The sequence below is a fragment of the Dermacentor andersoni genome, chromosome 8 (assembly GCF_023375885.2).
Source record: "Dermacentor andersoni chromosome 8, qqDerAnde1_hic_scaffold, whole genome shotgun sequence".
NCBI classification, from domain to species: Eukaryota; Metazoa; Arthropoda; class Arachnida; order Ixodida; family Ixodidae; genus Dermacentor; species Dermacentor andersoni.
In genome coordinates this window covers 51,061,164-51,077,704 of record NC_092821.1, presented here as the reverse complement: position 1 = coordinate 51,077,704, position 16,541 = coordinate 51,061,164, and positions in this window count along the sequence as shown.

Below are 16,541 nucleotides of genomic sequence, written 5' to 3'. Positions count from 1 at the left end.
CGGGTCCACAGTCGTAGGGAGGTCGCTCTGCAGACAGACGGCGCCGTTGACGCACCTGTCTACTCTTGCATGGCGGTGTTATCTTGGCCCGTACGATATGGGATTAAAAATTTACAATTTAGCTTATCTTTACAGAGCTCACTTATGAAGTGCTCATTCCATGAGAAAGTGTCTCTGCCATCTTAAATGATCTCGCGAAAGAAAATAGCAGTTTCAAAGCCGGTCTCTTTCTATAGCGACGGTATATTGGAAGAAACAATGCCCTCAATGCACCCAGCTCACTGAATTGCTGGTTGACAAACACTTCAGAAGTGTTTTATTAATTTCAACAACGACGAATTATGCAGTCATTCTTTTAACAGCTACTTAGTCCATGTCTTAAGACGTTTGCAAAACATGAACGTGAAGGCACCCGATGTGGCATAAAATCTGTATGGAGTAGTATCCTTTGCAGATTGCCGCTGTCCCCCAACCCTGTACTTTCCCTCGACGCTCGGCCTTCCCATTGGCCGAATGCCGTCGCGTGCTCTCGCGCTTTTTTAGTGCTTGTTTTATGCTTCCGCTGCCACTGCGGTGCGCAACATTGCGCGCGGCTTACGCAGACACCACATTTCGCGCTTCCTTTGTGCTTTTGTAGCGTAGTTCCGTGTTCGCGATGCCGCGTTGCTGTGCCTTCTGGTGCAGCACAAGTGAAAGGGACGGCAAGTGACTATTCTGTATTCCATATGCCAAGCGAAACGCGGCACGGAGGAAGGTCTGGCTTCAAAGAATCAGCCTGACTGATTTAAACCTATCGCATTGGTCCCGGCTCTTTGAGGCAAGCGAGCGATTCGTAGCTTATCACTGATCTCATACGCTGCCACTTGTTATATGCGGCTTCGTTAGTGGTTCGCTTTTCTAAGTGCGGTATGTTCGCGCTACGTTTATTTGCAACTTTCGTGCCCCAATTCTGTCAAGTAGTCTTCAAACGCATTTGCTTTTTGTCGACTCAGTCATACATTCCATGGCGCTGCCTTTGTTTGGCCTGAATATATTGTCACGTGGTGGCGACGTTGTCGCAGACAACGCTTTTTGAGTGTATTGCCGTACGTTACAAACGTGATACATGATACATGCCGGTATCTATGCAAACAGGTGCGCTGATGACGTTCTGATCATTATAAGACGTTATGGCTCTTTAGCGCCTTATCCATCCGCGTCTAACCGCTAAGAACCGTGGCCTGACGTACTCGGGTGGCGGCACCGCCGCGCGGACCGTACCTTGAAAGCGACCTGAGATGCCGACAGCCGCCAGATGACAGCCGCCAGATGATATAGCTTCGCGCTTTGTGTTCTCGCTGCTTACTTAGCGTTGAAGAGAGACGCGCGGAGAGCGTCTTCAGAGAGCGTCCGCTAATTCAGCATCGCGTAGCGGGAGCAAACACCATCGCAGGAGGAGGAGAGTGGAGATGACGCTACTTTTACTTCATTCAGGGGTTTTAGCTTATCGGGAGATCCCCAGAGGCAGCTTGTAGGTGACGCGTGTGCGCGATTCACAGCAGGCGCCGCAAAGAGACCTCCGCTGATGCGGCGCCTTCTTTCCATATATGGTATTAGTGGATATGCTAGCCGCATGCCATCAGCAACCAGACGACGGCGCGTTACTACGGCGCCATCTCGTAGCGGTCGTCGCCGCAGAGCCCGACTTGTGCGGCACTACGCTTTTCTTCTCACGCTTTCGCTATTGGCGACGAGCTCCACCACTGGAAAAGCTGGCGCCACCGTCGGCGTGACGTGGCATAAGGGATCACGTGGACACAGCGGCCGCGTCGTCTGCTTCGGAAGCGCCGAAGCGAGCTAAAAACGAAAGTTTAAAGTCCCACCTGCGCCGCGGTTCTGATTAAGGGGTGGGGCTTTACCGCCTTGGGTATCAACTTGAAAATATCTGAAACTACTATAATAGGTAGTGGCTGCCTTTGGATACTGCTCGGTGCCGCAGTGCCGGACGTACGCAACGGAGCCCGGTGTCAGCCTTATTCACACGTAGCCGCAGGGCAAGGAGCTGCGTGAAGCTTGGCTGGCGAAACTGATAACCAGCAGACAGCCATCGGCTACAACTCGGGTATGCTGCAAGCACACACGCGAGGAAGATTTCTGCTACGGCCCCGGGACTGCGCGATGTTCGGTGAGTAGCAGAAAACGCGCACTGAGACGCTCGCCCGCGCCCGCTGCCCGGCTAATGTCATGACGGTTTGGTCTATGAACTTGTTGATGCTAGATAATGGCCAGTTCACTGGAACGGAAAGGGAGCGGTAAGACGCACATTAAAGAAAGGCATGGCATATGGTCATGTTTGTGTTAAGAATTAATGCACTGGATTACAAAAAAGAAGCAGAGGGAAAGCGCACAGTGAGAAGACCGATAAACATACAGTGCGACGCAGCTTGAGAAATAATATTGAAATGTCCAAGAATTTAGAAGACGAAAAACAGTATTGAATCGTCGCGACGGCACATCACAGTCGCCGTAGGCATCGAAGTCTCTATAACGAAATTATTTTTTAACAGTTCTGATAGCGTCCACGCAACAATGGTTGCTAGTGTACTGTCAAATGCTCATATGCTGCGGCCATATGCTCGGTGCTCACGGCACGCACACACACACACAGACTGTGCGAAAACGCGCTCACAGCGAAAGCAAGAGATTGTCCGCGGACATGCATGCAGACGCGCACTCGGTCGATGCGAACCCGTGTGATTGCTGCATTGAAGCTTCATTCTGTTATGGCCCATTTGGTTATACAGACAGCCTACTATAAGAACATATTTCGCATAGTTTACTTTCAGCGTTTGCCTACCTTTTATGCAAGAAACCGGTTCGGAAGACTCCATCGCGGCGACCGCGCGTAGTAGCGTTCGCTGTACGTATTCGGTAAAGAGATAGCGTCTGTAAACGATTATGTGCTTTAAGTTTGCCCAAGATTATTATATCGACAGTCAAAAACTCCCCTCGCTTTGAGAGTACCTACATAAATGTCCAGGAGGGTTGCCGCGTGGTGTTTTTATTGAGCGCCGTAAGCGAAACCTATGAGGAGCGCGCCGCGTGATCCCTCATACTACGCAAGGGAGGCGCTTCCGACAGATGGCGACTCCGTAACTCCTCGCCGCCAATAGTCTCCTCCTTCGCTTTCCTCCTCATGGTTTCGCTGCACCCTCCTCCTACGCGTTCCTTCTCGCGGTCTCTTCGCTATCGCCATCTTTCATCCCCCTCTGCGCTCCGCGTTCGTTATTTCATCCTTCGCTGTGCTCGTTCGCATGGTTATGCCGACGCCGACGCTCAACGCAGGATAGGGCGCCTAAGAGCTGCGCTCTAGAATGGCAATGATAATATGTGACCAAAGGAGCGCAGTGGTACGACATAGCGGCGTCGGGTTGCGCGAGACAGGTGCCATTGCTTCAAATTGCCGGTTTTTTATTACGTACAGAACACGGAATTACGCGCCGACACTGTGCAAAGTGAAAGCAATTGTATTTCCCCTTGTTTTTCGAGACGTATGTCTTGTCCTTGAAACAGCTGTCCTGCTCGTACTTGGCCGATACAAGCGTAGAGAATTTTACGGAGGATGAATACTCTGCAAATCCGCACCAAGACATTGACACAGCAGAGAGAGAGAGAGAGAGAGAAAGAGAGAGGGGCAGGCAGGCTAACCAGGTGCAAATTTACAGTTGCCTACCGTGCACTGGAGTGGGTGAATAGGTGGTGGGAAGAGGGAAAAGAGAGAATAAAAAACAAAACAAATTAAACAAAAAAAAAAAGAAGCAGCAACAAAATAATTGGTGGATCTCTAGAACCGCAGTAGCACCTTCGGGTACGATGTTAATTGCCCTCGATGCTATAAAACTTTTCCACAGAAGGCTATTTGTGAATGTGGTTGAGCACAGCGGAAAGCGATTGTCTCCGCACACCGTCGACACAGTAAATAAACAATATACAAGAAAACAAGAGGAAGAAAACACGAAGAAAAGTTGTTCACAAGAGCTGACTTTACAGCACTCCTTTTTTGTCCCATCTTGCTGCTGTACGTGTCTTTGGCGTATTTTGCGCGATCAACAGTTCACCTTGCCGATAGCCAAATTCTTTCGTCGACGCGGACTTCTGTGGCAGTTCATTCCATCACGTGGTTCAATTTTCGTCTCGAGCACAGAAGCGTATCGAAGCCTAGCTGTTGCCCTGGCACTGCCGCTGGCTCTTTCGATGATTGCTGCCCAATGATTGATGAAGGGAAGCTACTTTTGAAGTGTTGCATCCGCATGTGATGCTGATAAATAACGCTCGCAAGTTTACGTATTGCCAGAAGTGGTCTCCAAGCGTTACTTTCTTAGCCTTGAGGTGATGCTCTTGGAAGTATCTTCTGCTTCATTGTCGCCGTTGCCTTTCTTTTTACAGCGAAAGCTGTATATGACTAACCTTCCGTAATTTTTTCGGCGTCCAGCAGCAGAAACAGTCTTCGCGATGCCTAACAAATCGATACGGCTGCAGTGCGACGACGCAGATGTCAAAATGCGGAACAGATTAGAACGCTCGCCGTGAGCAATAACGTGACGTCAAGGTTATCGCAGTAAATGAGTAGGAGAGGTATCGGCGCTAAAGAAACAGCTGCGTTATCGATGGGGTGGACACGTATAGTTCGTACACCCGAAGAACAACAGGCGTTCGAGGAGTGTCAGAGGGAACAACAACGAGATTGTAAACGACCACGGTGCGAAACAATCGCCGACGAAGAACGTTCCCGCGGTGCTGAACGAAAAATTACAACCATTCCATTATGGAGATGGAATGGCAATGAAAGCACTTTGCTTTTCGTTTCAGAGCTTTGACTGTCGTCAGCTTTCGCTGCCATTCCATCTTCACAGAGTGAAATAGTTGTCATTTTCTCACCGAAATCTTTGTTGTAAGGAAGCGTGCCGACAGCGATGATTGAAATCACTGCGTTTGGTGATAACATACAATACGTCCCACACTGTAGGTAAAAGTAAATCTCCCAGCAAATTGCGAGCGCTGTAGCAGATCACAAGAGAGCCAATACCCCAGCCATGTCGCTGCTAACGTAACAGCGCCCCATTTGATGGTTAACTCGCAGTGGGTCCTATAGGCGTTCTCTTGCTCTCTCTTTGGCGAATTGCATGCGCAATGCGCAGCACGGATTATATTCTTCAAAATATATTACTGAAAACTCGTAGTATTTCGAGAATATAAACGCTATAGAGTGCACACTTTGGTTTTTATGGTATACATGAGCGTCTGTTTACTACGGCTTTCAATAAAATGAAGCACTTGGCATTTGCTTGAGGTTAGGAGAATCGTCGACGGCATTTACACAGGACGATTTCAAATAGTTAAGCAAGCCTGAAGCTCCGAATTCCGTACACGTTTAATACGTGGGTAACCAGATAAGGATATTGTTAACCTGGTCTACCAATAAGCATAATAGCGTTGAAAACGTCGCCTGTCTACAGTGCATGGAACGAATGGATGAATACGTTGACTTTGAATCAGAAGTTTTAATGTAGGTGCACTAGGTGCGTGTGCCTTTCCGAGGTATATTTCTTATCAAAAATGTATATAAATGCGTCACTTTATGGCTAACAACGCAGACATAGCACTCCACGATCTCCGATTTCATTCTAAAATGCTATACCGCAAACTAATTGCGACACTGTCTCTCCAGGTAAATTACCTGTGGCAGAAACTTTTGCGGGTTTGGTTATGGTATTGGGGACCAGACCACTGTTTGAGCCAAATATTGACAAAATACAGTACATGTTGCGGAGCGGTTTCGATATAGCCCAGTTGTGAGAAAAGTCACCACGCTGCGAAATCAGATTGATTGTGGGCCATTCATTTGATTTGTTGAAGGACAACGGTGTATCGGAGGTACTTTTAAAGTTTTTGACCAAGCTCTGCGCACGTAAGGAGCCAGTGCGACTAAGCCAGTGCGACTAAAGATAAAACTCTAAAACTATCACAATCATTACACAAGTAGCTTCGAAGGTGTAGAGGCCTTAATGCTGAAAAATGTACAAAATACGTTACGTTCAGGATGTTCCAAGAACGACTTCACTGATTACGCCTCGCTGTCGGGCGCTCAAGAAAAAAAAAAGAGCTTAATCGCGGCTTGATAAGTACGCTTGCTTGATACTCGATCCACGGCTAGGCGTAATCAGTGACTTCGCTCGTGGGTTTCCGCTACACTATAATAACACTTTACACCGTTTGGGGCGCATCTTCATCCCACAGATATAACAGCTGTTTGTCGATCGGTTTACTGTTGCGCAGGAAGGACGGAAAAGGATTTAAAGGGGCTTATACAAAAGGGAACCATGAAGGCATCATTGGATGTTATGAACAAGAAGTTTGAGCAGTTCAAGGTTGAAGTGATGACTCTAAGGAAATACGTTGCCTATGTCACGTCCGAAAATTGAGAACTTAGAAAAGAAAACAGCCACCTTGTAAATGACTTGAAAGAACTACGGAGAGATGTAGTAGACCTACAGCGATGCAGTGCAAAGTACAATTTGGAAAACGAAGGCGTCCCTTTGGGATAAAATGAAAACCTTTTCTCTATCATACAGACCGTTTGCTCTTCTTTGAAATCGATGCATCAGACATAGAAGTCTCCCATCGTGTGCCCTCAATAGATAAAAGCAAACACCGAACATCGTTGTCAAGCTAGCGTGACTCAAAGCGAGCGACCGAGTGCTGAAGGCCGCAAAGAAATGCAGAATAAGTACTTCGGCATTTGGCTTTGAGGACAGTGCTCCTGTATACATCAATGAGCACCTTTGTCCAGCAAACAAAGTGCTCCTAGGAAAGGTTCTGGCAGCCAAAAGGGAAACAAATACTGGCATTTCATTTGGGTGTCTGCAGGCAAAATACTGATGCAAAAGGTTGAACAAACCAAAGTTATGCATGTGACGCGCACTGAGAATCTAACACAAGTTGTCAAATATCATGGCTTGTGTGCGTCACAAAGTCTTCGTATAAACCTAAGGAGCATTCGAGAAAATTCAGATAATCTTCTGGCTTACTTTTCGCGGCACTCTTTTCGATATAACATTATTGGCGCCACGGAAACATGACTAAAAGAAAGCGTATCCGCCCGTATACCGGGATACAAAGTAATCTCGCTGCCTAGATGTAGCTCTTCCCGTGGCGGCAGTGTTGCCTTGTTTACCAGGAACGAACTGGGATTCGATTGCTACAATATTCAAAAACACAGCAACAATATAATTGAGGCACTTTTTGTTCGATTCAGTTGTGGTCTTCTAATAGGTCTCATTTACCGGCCTCCCAGCTCAAATAAGAGCACATTTACTGCAGACATAGAGGCTATTTTGCTGTCGCTCACAATAAAAGATTTTCCCATTTTTATCTGTGGTGATTTTATTAATAATTATTCGAGTAATGATTGCAGTAATTAAGTATTACTTCAGTCATTTAACCTTACAAATCTTATCATGACTCCCACTCGAATGACCAGTCAATCTGTCTCTTTGATAGACCATATACTGTTCAATCAAGACATCACTTTATGTGCAGGTGTTAATGATGTTGTCATTGCGAATCACTGTCCTATATTTCTGTTGTTTCCGTGGGCTCGTACCTTACCTCTGTATCAAAGGCATCTAGGTGTATTTATCCGCGTAGACTATGCGAGGGTTCAATCCCTGCTTGAATGTACCGATTTGGAGCCCCGCAAAACGTTGATGTAAACGTTGAGTTTCAGAATTTTGTCACTTCTATTAAAATATATATTAGCCCAATGAATACACACATACTTACAGCACAATTATGGAATGTCCATATGTCCGTGGATGACACAAGAGATTCCTACATACTAAAAAGAAAGGACTCATACTGCAATAAACGTAAATAGGAGAGAAGGAACAAATACTATCATACCCAGTTTAGGTATTGCAGGAATAAATGATGCAATGTTGATAAATCAAGGGAATACCTCGCTCGGCTTATCATACAAAACAAAGGCGATACAGGGCAACAGTGCAAGTTTGTGCGGGATACAACTGCCTTAAATCAAGAAGAGTGAGTGACCCCTAGTAGCATCTCCCCGCAGGTGGCCAACAATTTTAACAATTTTTTCATCAATGTTCGTTTAAACCTTTAAGATTTCCATCGTTTACGCCTACCGGTATTGTACGCATGGCTGTCGGCAGTAGATTCCTGTTTCATGTCATTACTCTCGATGAGATAATACCCATTGTCAGTACAATGTCGATGAATAAAGCAGCCTGTCACGAGTCCATAGAGACAAGAGTGCTTAAAGAAAATATCGATACTCTTCGCACGCACTTGTGCCACCCCTTTAAAGGGACACTAAAGGCAGATACTAAGTCGACGTGGCCTGTTTAAATACCTTTCCAGCAACCTCGCAACGCTTATTTCGTGCCAAGAAAACACTTAGTTTACGAGAAAATTGTATCTGAAGGGTCCGAACACCTTTTTCGAAATTCAGATCTCCCACCACCCAACTAGGGAGTGGTGACGTTACATACGCCATCACCACCCTTTGCTGCCATTGGTACTTAAAACGGCGCCCGACAGATGGCGGCACCGAGTCACGACAGAGCGGCGGATTGGCCGCTGCAGCTGCGTTTTGGTCAAGTGGCGTAGACCGTTCGGGCATCCCGCGACATCATATGGAAGTTGAATTCTCTGATACTTGCAGTTTGTGCGAGTTTCGCGAGCCAGCAAAACCAGCGCAGCACTGCGCGATAACGAAACTACTGAAACGCGAAAGCGTGGGCGGCGCAGAGTCGAGCGAAAACGGAACCTTTCGACCACCCGTGTCGTTGTCAACGGAAACTTCAATGAGTTCTTTTTTCTAAACATGAACTAGAACTGGACAAGTAGCATTTGATTTCATCTTATAACAGAAAACGAGGATGTTTTTTTGCAACGAGTAGCTGAATACTAGTGGCATAATTTAACTGAGGAGTGCTTTCGTCATCGGGTACGTGCTTGAATGACCTGGGGGAGTCTCGAATAATGTCCTGCATTTACCTTGATTTCTCGATTATTAAGGCTCTGTTGGCGATAATATTGACAGCTTAGAGGTTCTCGAGCATTTATCTGTCACTTTAGCTTGACTTAGTATTTGCCTTTTGTGTCCCTTTAATCATTCCCCAGAGAATATTTGCTGCCCAGATATACTAAAATTGCTAAAGTTGTTCCCATATACAAATCTGGAGAAAAGAACAAAGGGAGTAGTTATAGGCCTATATCAGGAGTAAGTGTTATTAACACCCTTTTTGGAAAACTAGTAGCTCAACAACTGAAGAAATTTCATAACAAAAATAATGTTATTCTTCCGCATCAACATGGCAACATGGCCCAGTCAACTTTTTCAGCCGCAGCAAGCCTTCACGGCACATTAATTCTACTATACACCAAAATGAAATTGCAGTTGCGTTGCATTTAGCCATCAAGAAGGCATTCGACACAGCTTGCCACACTATACTACTGCGCGAATGAGAAGGTTATGGCTTCGGTGGTAACGTACTGAAATTCTTTTCGAGTTTTTTTATGATTTAGTGTGCAATATGTGGTAATTAATTATTTCGTATCGGAAGTTAAAAATATATCAAGCGGCGTACCACAAGGATCCGTTCTAGATCCTTCATTATTTTCTCTTTACATAAATGATATTCTTGAGACACTGCACTTCTCAGAAATTCTGATGCGTGCAGATGACGCGGCACTTACATTTACGCGAAATTCGCTCGTAACACTGCAGAACAGTATAATAATGGAACTGTCAGCTCTGTGATCTTGGTTTTCATGTAATCGATTGACGTTGAAGGGAGCAAAAACAAAACATGCCATTTTCCATTCTAGACAAAATACACACAAGTGCAGTTTAATTTCCCTCTCGCTAGACGCCAGTTTTATTGAGCAAATGTTTTCGTTCAGATACGTAGGTTTTTTTTCTGGGCAGTCATTTGCATGGGAAGGATCATGTAAACAATATATGTAAGAAATTAGCATTTGGGTGCTACACTCTGATAAAGGCTAAGCAGTATTTTCCCTCTTCAGTGCTTAGATCATTACGCTTTTCGTTCTGCCAGTCTGACATTAGCTATTGCATTGAATATTGGGGACTTACACATGTAATTTACTTACCGCCTTTAGTGCGTCTTAAAAACTATCATTACGCATAATTAGCTCAAACCCATTATGCCTCTCAAGTACAACTTATATTGAATAGCTCAGTATTTAATACTTTACATCACTGCGAAATCATAAGATTGCATCATGACAAACAACATAATCCAAACTAATTCTACATTACCATCGTGTATGTTCTTTTCCTCAAACCGTATCACTAGGCAAGCTCCTAACTTCAATGTCAACCTACCAAAATGTAGCAACTTGTACGGTGAGTGGTTAATTCAGTTCACCGACGCAAGAAATTGCAATCAGGTATCGATATAAATAAAGGTAGTAAGACATTTTAAACTGAGCTGTAAATTGTTTTACTTATCTAAACGAACAGAGCGGCGAAATTTCTTGCTGCTGCTGCATGTCTGTTCTGTCATTTTTTTGCAGTAATAATAATAATAATAATAATAATAATCATCATCAGCCTGCTTACGCCCACTGCAGGGCAAAGGCCTCTCCCATACTTCTCCAACTACCCAGGTCATCTGTTAATTGTGGCCATGTTGTCAATGCAAACTTCTTAATCTCATCCGCCCACCTAACTTCCTGCCTCCCCCGGAAGACGAAGACGAAGTGTCTGCGAGCCAAAACGCTATTTCTCTAGCTCAGCTGTCTTTTCCTTATTTCTGCGTACATCTCTGGAGAGCCGGCATGGTTCGTGGTACGGATGCAAGCTGACGTCCCCGTGCCTCTGCCAGGAATGGCGACTTCAGCGGCGGCTGCGTCTAGGAAGCGGACCGGCCTCCAGAGCGACACCGACGGCGATGACACCAGCGTCTACTCGCTCAGCAGTGAGGACTTCTCTGATGACGCCTTCGAGCTTGTGCGGAGCCGCAAGGCGAAACGAAGACACACCACCAGGACATCCATGTCTTCGAGCACGCCAACGGTAGGACAACTCAGAATACCGCAGTCAGTACGATGCTATTTGTACCAGAACTCGCTACCGACAACCTGAGGCGACTCAACAGACAGTCCGTATCGGTGCAACTTGAAGCGGTGGCGCCAAATCAGATAGCAGACGTTAGAGTCAACACACGAAAAAATGTGTTAGCTATCGATGTCACACATGATGCTGCGCTGAGAAATTTGACTACAGTTACAGAACTAGGTGGCGTTAAGCTCCGCTCGTACATCCCCCAGAACAGTGGTTCAACTACTGGTGTCATCTACGACGTGGACGTCTCCATTTCCAGCGCCGACTTGCCGATCCTAGTGAAGCCTGCCGTTGATGGCGTCGCCATAACACATGTGTATCGCCTCGGCACATCCCGCTGTGTGAAAATTATATTCAAGGGCGAGACTCTCCCTTCGCACGTCAAGGTGGGCCACTTTAGACACCCTGTGCGACCATTCATCCCAAGGCCACTGCAATGCCGCAATTGTATGAGGCTGGGACACGTGAGTGCCGTGTGCGAGAACACGAGAGTTTGCTCACGCTGCAGCGAGCCCCACGCTGCAGAAGCTTGTGCAGCCACGGTTCTCAAATGCACCAATTGCCTTGGGTCCCATGATGCTTCCTCGAAGGACTGCCCCAAAATGAAGAATGAAAAGGCGATCTTGAAGCAGATGGCGAGAGACCATTCGTCTCGTCGGGAAGCTGTTGCGGGCGTTAGAAAGCGACGCTCCCAACGCCGCCGGACTTCAAAGAACGCTGATACCTCTATGAAGAGTACGTCCCATCCGACAACACCCCCTCCTCTGCCCCCTAGGCCTGGGGCAATGCAATCTAAATCGGACAAGGCCATGGCGGAGAACAATACAACTTGGCCCTCACTACTAAAGCAACAGCCAAAGCCAGAACAGCGGAAGTCACAACTGAAGCCACAGCTGATGCCGCAGCCGATGCCACAGTCGATGGTACGGCCGATACCAGAGCTGGAAGAGATGCCACAGCCGGAGGCGATACCGCAGCCGATGCCACAACCGGAGGTGATGCCACAGCTGATGCCACAACCCGAGCCGGAGCCAGGTCAAGTGATACAGCTGCACACGGCTGTAGAGCGAACAGCGCGGGTTCCTGACAAATTACCCGAAGAAGACCGGCAAGTCGTTATGATGCTCCGGTCTCTGATGAATACCCTTCAAATACTCTTAAATAACCTGCACACTCCGTCAGCGCGAAGTGCAATGCAAGTGCTGGATGCTCTCAATTCAGTACTTGCAACTCTTGAGTAAGCATCATGGCTCACCCGCATCATTATACTCGCACTGAAGTCAGAACGGCTGGGGTTTAGCTTAAAAATATACTGCCACGTACTGTAACGTACTGCTGACGCCCACCGGATCCTTGGTCTTCACTGGTAACTTCAACGTGCATCACCAGCTATGAACCACCAAGATTGACGGCAGCCTAACGTATCGACGGAGCACTTGCTTTGACTTGACTGATTTCCAAGCACTTTGCTGCGTGCACAGACAGTGTTCCCTCTGTCCCGCTTTCTTTCTTTCTGTTCCCCCTTTCCCTTCCCCCAGTGTAGGGTAGCAAACCGGACGCGCGTCTGGTTGACCCCCATGCCTTTCCTCTCTTTGCTATCTCTCTCTCTCTCTGCCTCCCCCTGCCACGCTTCCCTTCCCTTGAAATCCAGTCCGTAACCCTTAATGACCATCGGTTATCTTCCCTCCTCATTACATGTCCTGCCCATGCCCATTTCTTTTTCTCGATTTCAACTAAGATGTCATTAACTCGCGTTTGTTCCCTCACTAAATCTGCTCTTTTCTTATCCCTTAACGTTACACCCGTCATTATTCTTTCCGTAGCTCGTTGCTTCGTCCTCAATTTAAGTAGAACCCTTTTGTAAGCATCCGGGTTTCTGCCCCGTACGTGAGTACTGGCAAGACACAGCTGTTATACACTTTTCTCTTGAGCGATAATGGCAACCTGCTGTTCATGCAGGAATAATAGTAACAGTAATAATTGCAGTAGTAATATAATATAATTAATCATGTTATTTATAATAGTATAATGAACAATACCAAATAATAAATATACCGTAATAATAATATATTATATATGTAATATAATGAATAATATCTCTCAGCTGACTTGTCATGACAAACGTCCTTTCATATCAGTCGCCGTTTGGAACAAAAGACGAGATGTTGGCGAACTATCCTAAGTGAACTTTATTCCGGATACGTAATATATAAACTCTACAATCAGGCCACCTTCAGCAGCAAAATATACGTGTTATATAGGTTTTATTCTTGAAGTAGCCGTATCCTGGTATTTACACACTTCATTGCTTAACATCCTCTTCGGGATATTTCAATAAATTGAACATTTTAGATGCGTTCACGGGGAAACGCCATACGTTTTTATCGTCGTGGAAGTGTTGCAAACTGCTGAGTTATAGGAATGTAGGTTTCGTTAAATTTCCTTATCACATCAGTTCATCACCGTTTGCCATGCTTTTATAAATCTTTATTATTAGGTTATTCCGAATGCCTGAACTGATGCCAGTTCGCCGAATTCTTGGCGATATACAGCGTCTTTATAATTCCTTCATTGCGCGTCTTTATTTTTTGGTGATTTGTTGCTTTTGTAATGAAGACAATGACGCTCCAAAGCCACATCGCCAACGCAACGTAGATGTCCTGAACATGACGCTGGCTTGGTATACGTAGTTTCACGTGTTATTGTGCAACCTTCTGGGGGTGTTCGTTTCGCACCATAATGTCACCATTACTGTGTAATCGCTGGACCCCAGGTGCTTTTACAGTATCAAAACTTATTTAACGTTGGTGTGAATTAAATTGCAAGGGAGGTACATCATATCAAATTACGCACCTGTTGAGAATAGGGTCGGGATAAGGTAAAGCTGTTTCAATCTGTTGATCTTCCAAATGCGCCATTAGCTTTCTATGATAGGTTTAAATGGTTTGGTTCCAGCCCACCTGGGCAGGCGCCGCACCCATTTGTACGGAGCGCGAGCCATTTTCACCTATCACAGTGGGCTAATGGCGGACTTGGAATTAAAAAAAATCCGAGGAGACCTAAGCACTTCTTATGAGCTGTGAATGCGCAAGCATTAATCTCCAATTGAATTCCGTTGAGCGATGCTTTCGAGTTTGGACCTCCTCACGGGCAGGCTAGCGCATCGAGACACTTGGCTGATTGGCGTGTTTTCATTTGGCTTTGCCGAGGTGCAGTTAGATCGCAGGCAAGAGCTTGCGCGGACAATGGAACGCGCGGATAACACAGGCTTCCGAGAGCGAAGGTGACGTGGCGTCGCGGTGATGGCCTCGCTCATCACGAAGCATCTATCGCTAACGCTATCGGTAACGTTGGCGCGCTATCGGTAAGCTAGCATGCCATCGATCGTGCTTGCCGCTACCGTTGTTATTTTAAGTATTGTTTGCCTTTCCGAACACAATCTTGCGCAATAAAAAGGAACGAGTTAGATTGTTTGCTTATATTTCCCAAAATTTTGTACTTCATCACCGTCATTGCAACCTTATAATAGACTGCCGCGTAGTCAATCGGTACACGGAGCAGGTGCAGCTGCTATGAACAAGGACCTTCCTTTGCAGAAATATTTCACCCAGATTTAGCCTGCATTACGAACGTTAGCGCTGGCGCAATTCATCATCAGCACCAGCAGCAGTGTATTTTATGCCCACTGTAGAACGAAGACTGGCCCGGCGGTCTTAACTTATTTATGCTTTGCGTCATTTGACAGCTCTGTACCTACAAATATAGTAAGTTTATCACACTTTCATTGGCACCAGTACTGCAACTTAATAGGCTACCGGTCATCGGCTCGACACATAAGATGGGCATCTTTACACCATTTATTCCTATAACGGAAACTAGAATATCGGCTTATATGGTTTCCTCTCCAGTTTTTAGTACTCCTTTCCCGTCTTTTCACCATGTAGTGCCTAAACGCTCTTCTACGTCAAGTAAAAATGACATGTTGCTCTGCTTTATTTCGCGCCATGAAGAGCAGAATCGGTAAAAAAAAAGGTACAAACAAATGTCATTTTAGTAAAACTCTAATTAGTAGAGTAATTAATTTGTTTGCTGAAATAATCTTAACTGAAAACTTCCTCCAGCCTATCAAGAACAATAGTGCGGGCTCTGCGCTGTATTTTTCTTTGTTTAAATCAGTAGTACGAGGTATCAAACTTAGCGTAGCAACAATGATACCTTGTGCATTACATCTTTAACAGGATGAAAACCTTTACGTATCTCACGGGCACCGTGACTCTCCCATAAGTTTCTCGTATCACTCTACACTTTCTTTAGCCACAAAAGGCTTATGTAGCCGCGCTTGGCTCTGCCGTTATCCCTTCCCGAGGCAAACACCTCGCGCCATCTGGAGGGAAGAGACAAAGCCTGACGATGCATGTTTTGTCCCTATGCAGGCAGTCGGCGTAGCTGACTCACTTGCATTAAGGTCCCTGAATAAAACCAAAAGGTAGCGACATCCCTCGTTGCCCAACCTCTCCTTCCTCTGGCCTTTTTGAAACTAGCTCTTTCCATCGTAGCTCGCCCTCATAGTTTGGTCGTTCGCTCGGAAGCCGCGCATAGATTTACACGAGATGAGACATTAGAGGAACACTAAAGGTAAACATTAAGTCAAGCTAACGTGATAGATTAGTGCTCGAGTATTTCTAAGGCGTTAATATTATCGCGAACAGAGCCTTAATATTTGAGAAATGGAGGTAAATGCAGGAGATGACTAGAGACTTCCCCGGGACATTCAAGTACTTCCACGATGACGAAAGCACTCCTCAGTCAGATTCTGTCGCTAGTACTCAACCACTCGTTGCAAAAATGCATCCTTGTATGCTACTAGTTCAGCTGTATTTATAAATAGAAAAAGGAACTCATTGAAATTACCCTTAACAACGACGCAGGCGGTCGAGCGCCGTTTTACTCACTGACGGCAGCAAAGGGTGGCGATGGCGTATGCTACGTCACCACTTCCACGGTTGGGCGACGGTAGATTTGAATTTCGAAAAGAAAAAAAGTATTCCGACCTTTCAGATGAAATTTTCTCGTAAACTAAGTTTTTTTTTTTTGGCACGAAATAAGCGTTGCGAGGTTTCTGGAATGGTATTTAAACAGTCCACGTCTACTTACCTTTTGCCTTTAGGGTCGCTTTAAAAATTTTCTTGGGTGCTTGCGCATGAATGTTTACCGTATTTAAGGCTTGACTATTATTGTGTGCTGTGCTAGGAGCGATGATGGAACGCTATGAAACTGGCAGAAGCAGATGTTTTTTGTGTTTTTTCGGTGCGCAACTGCGCGCTTGTTTCGTGGCTTTATGTTGGCTGCCTGCTTCTAGCCAGAAGAAAGTTTTTGAGGCTAGTTT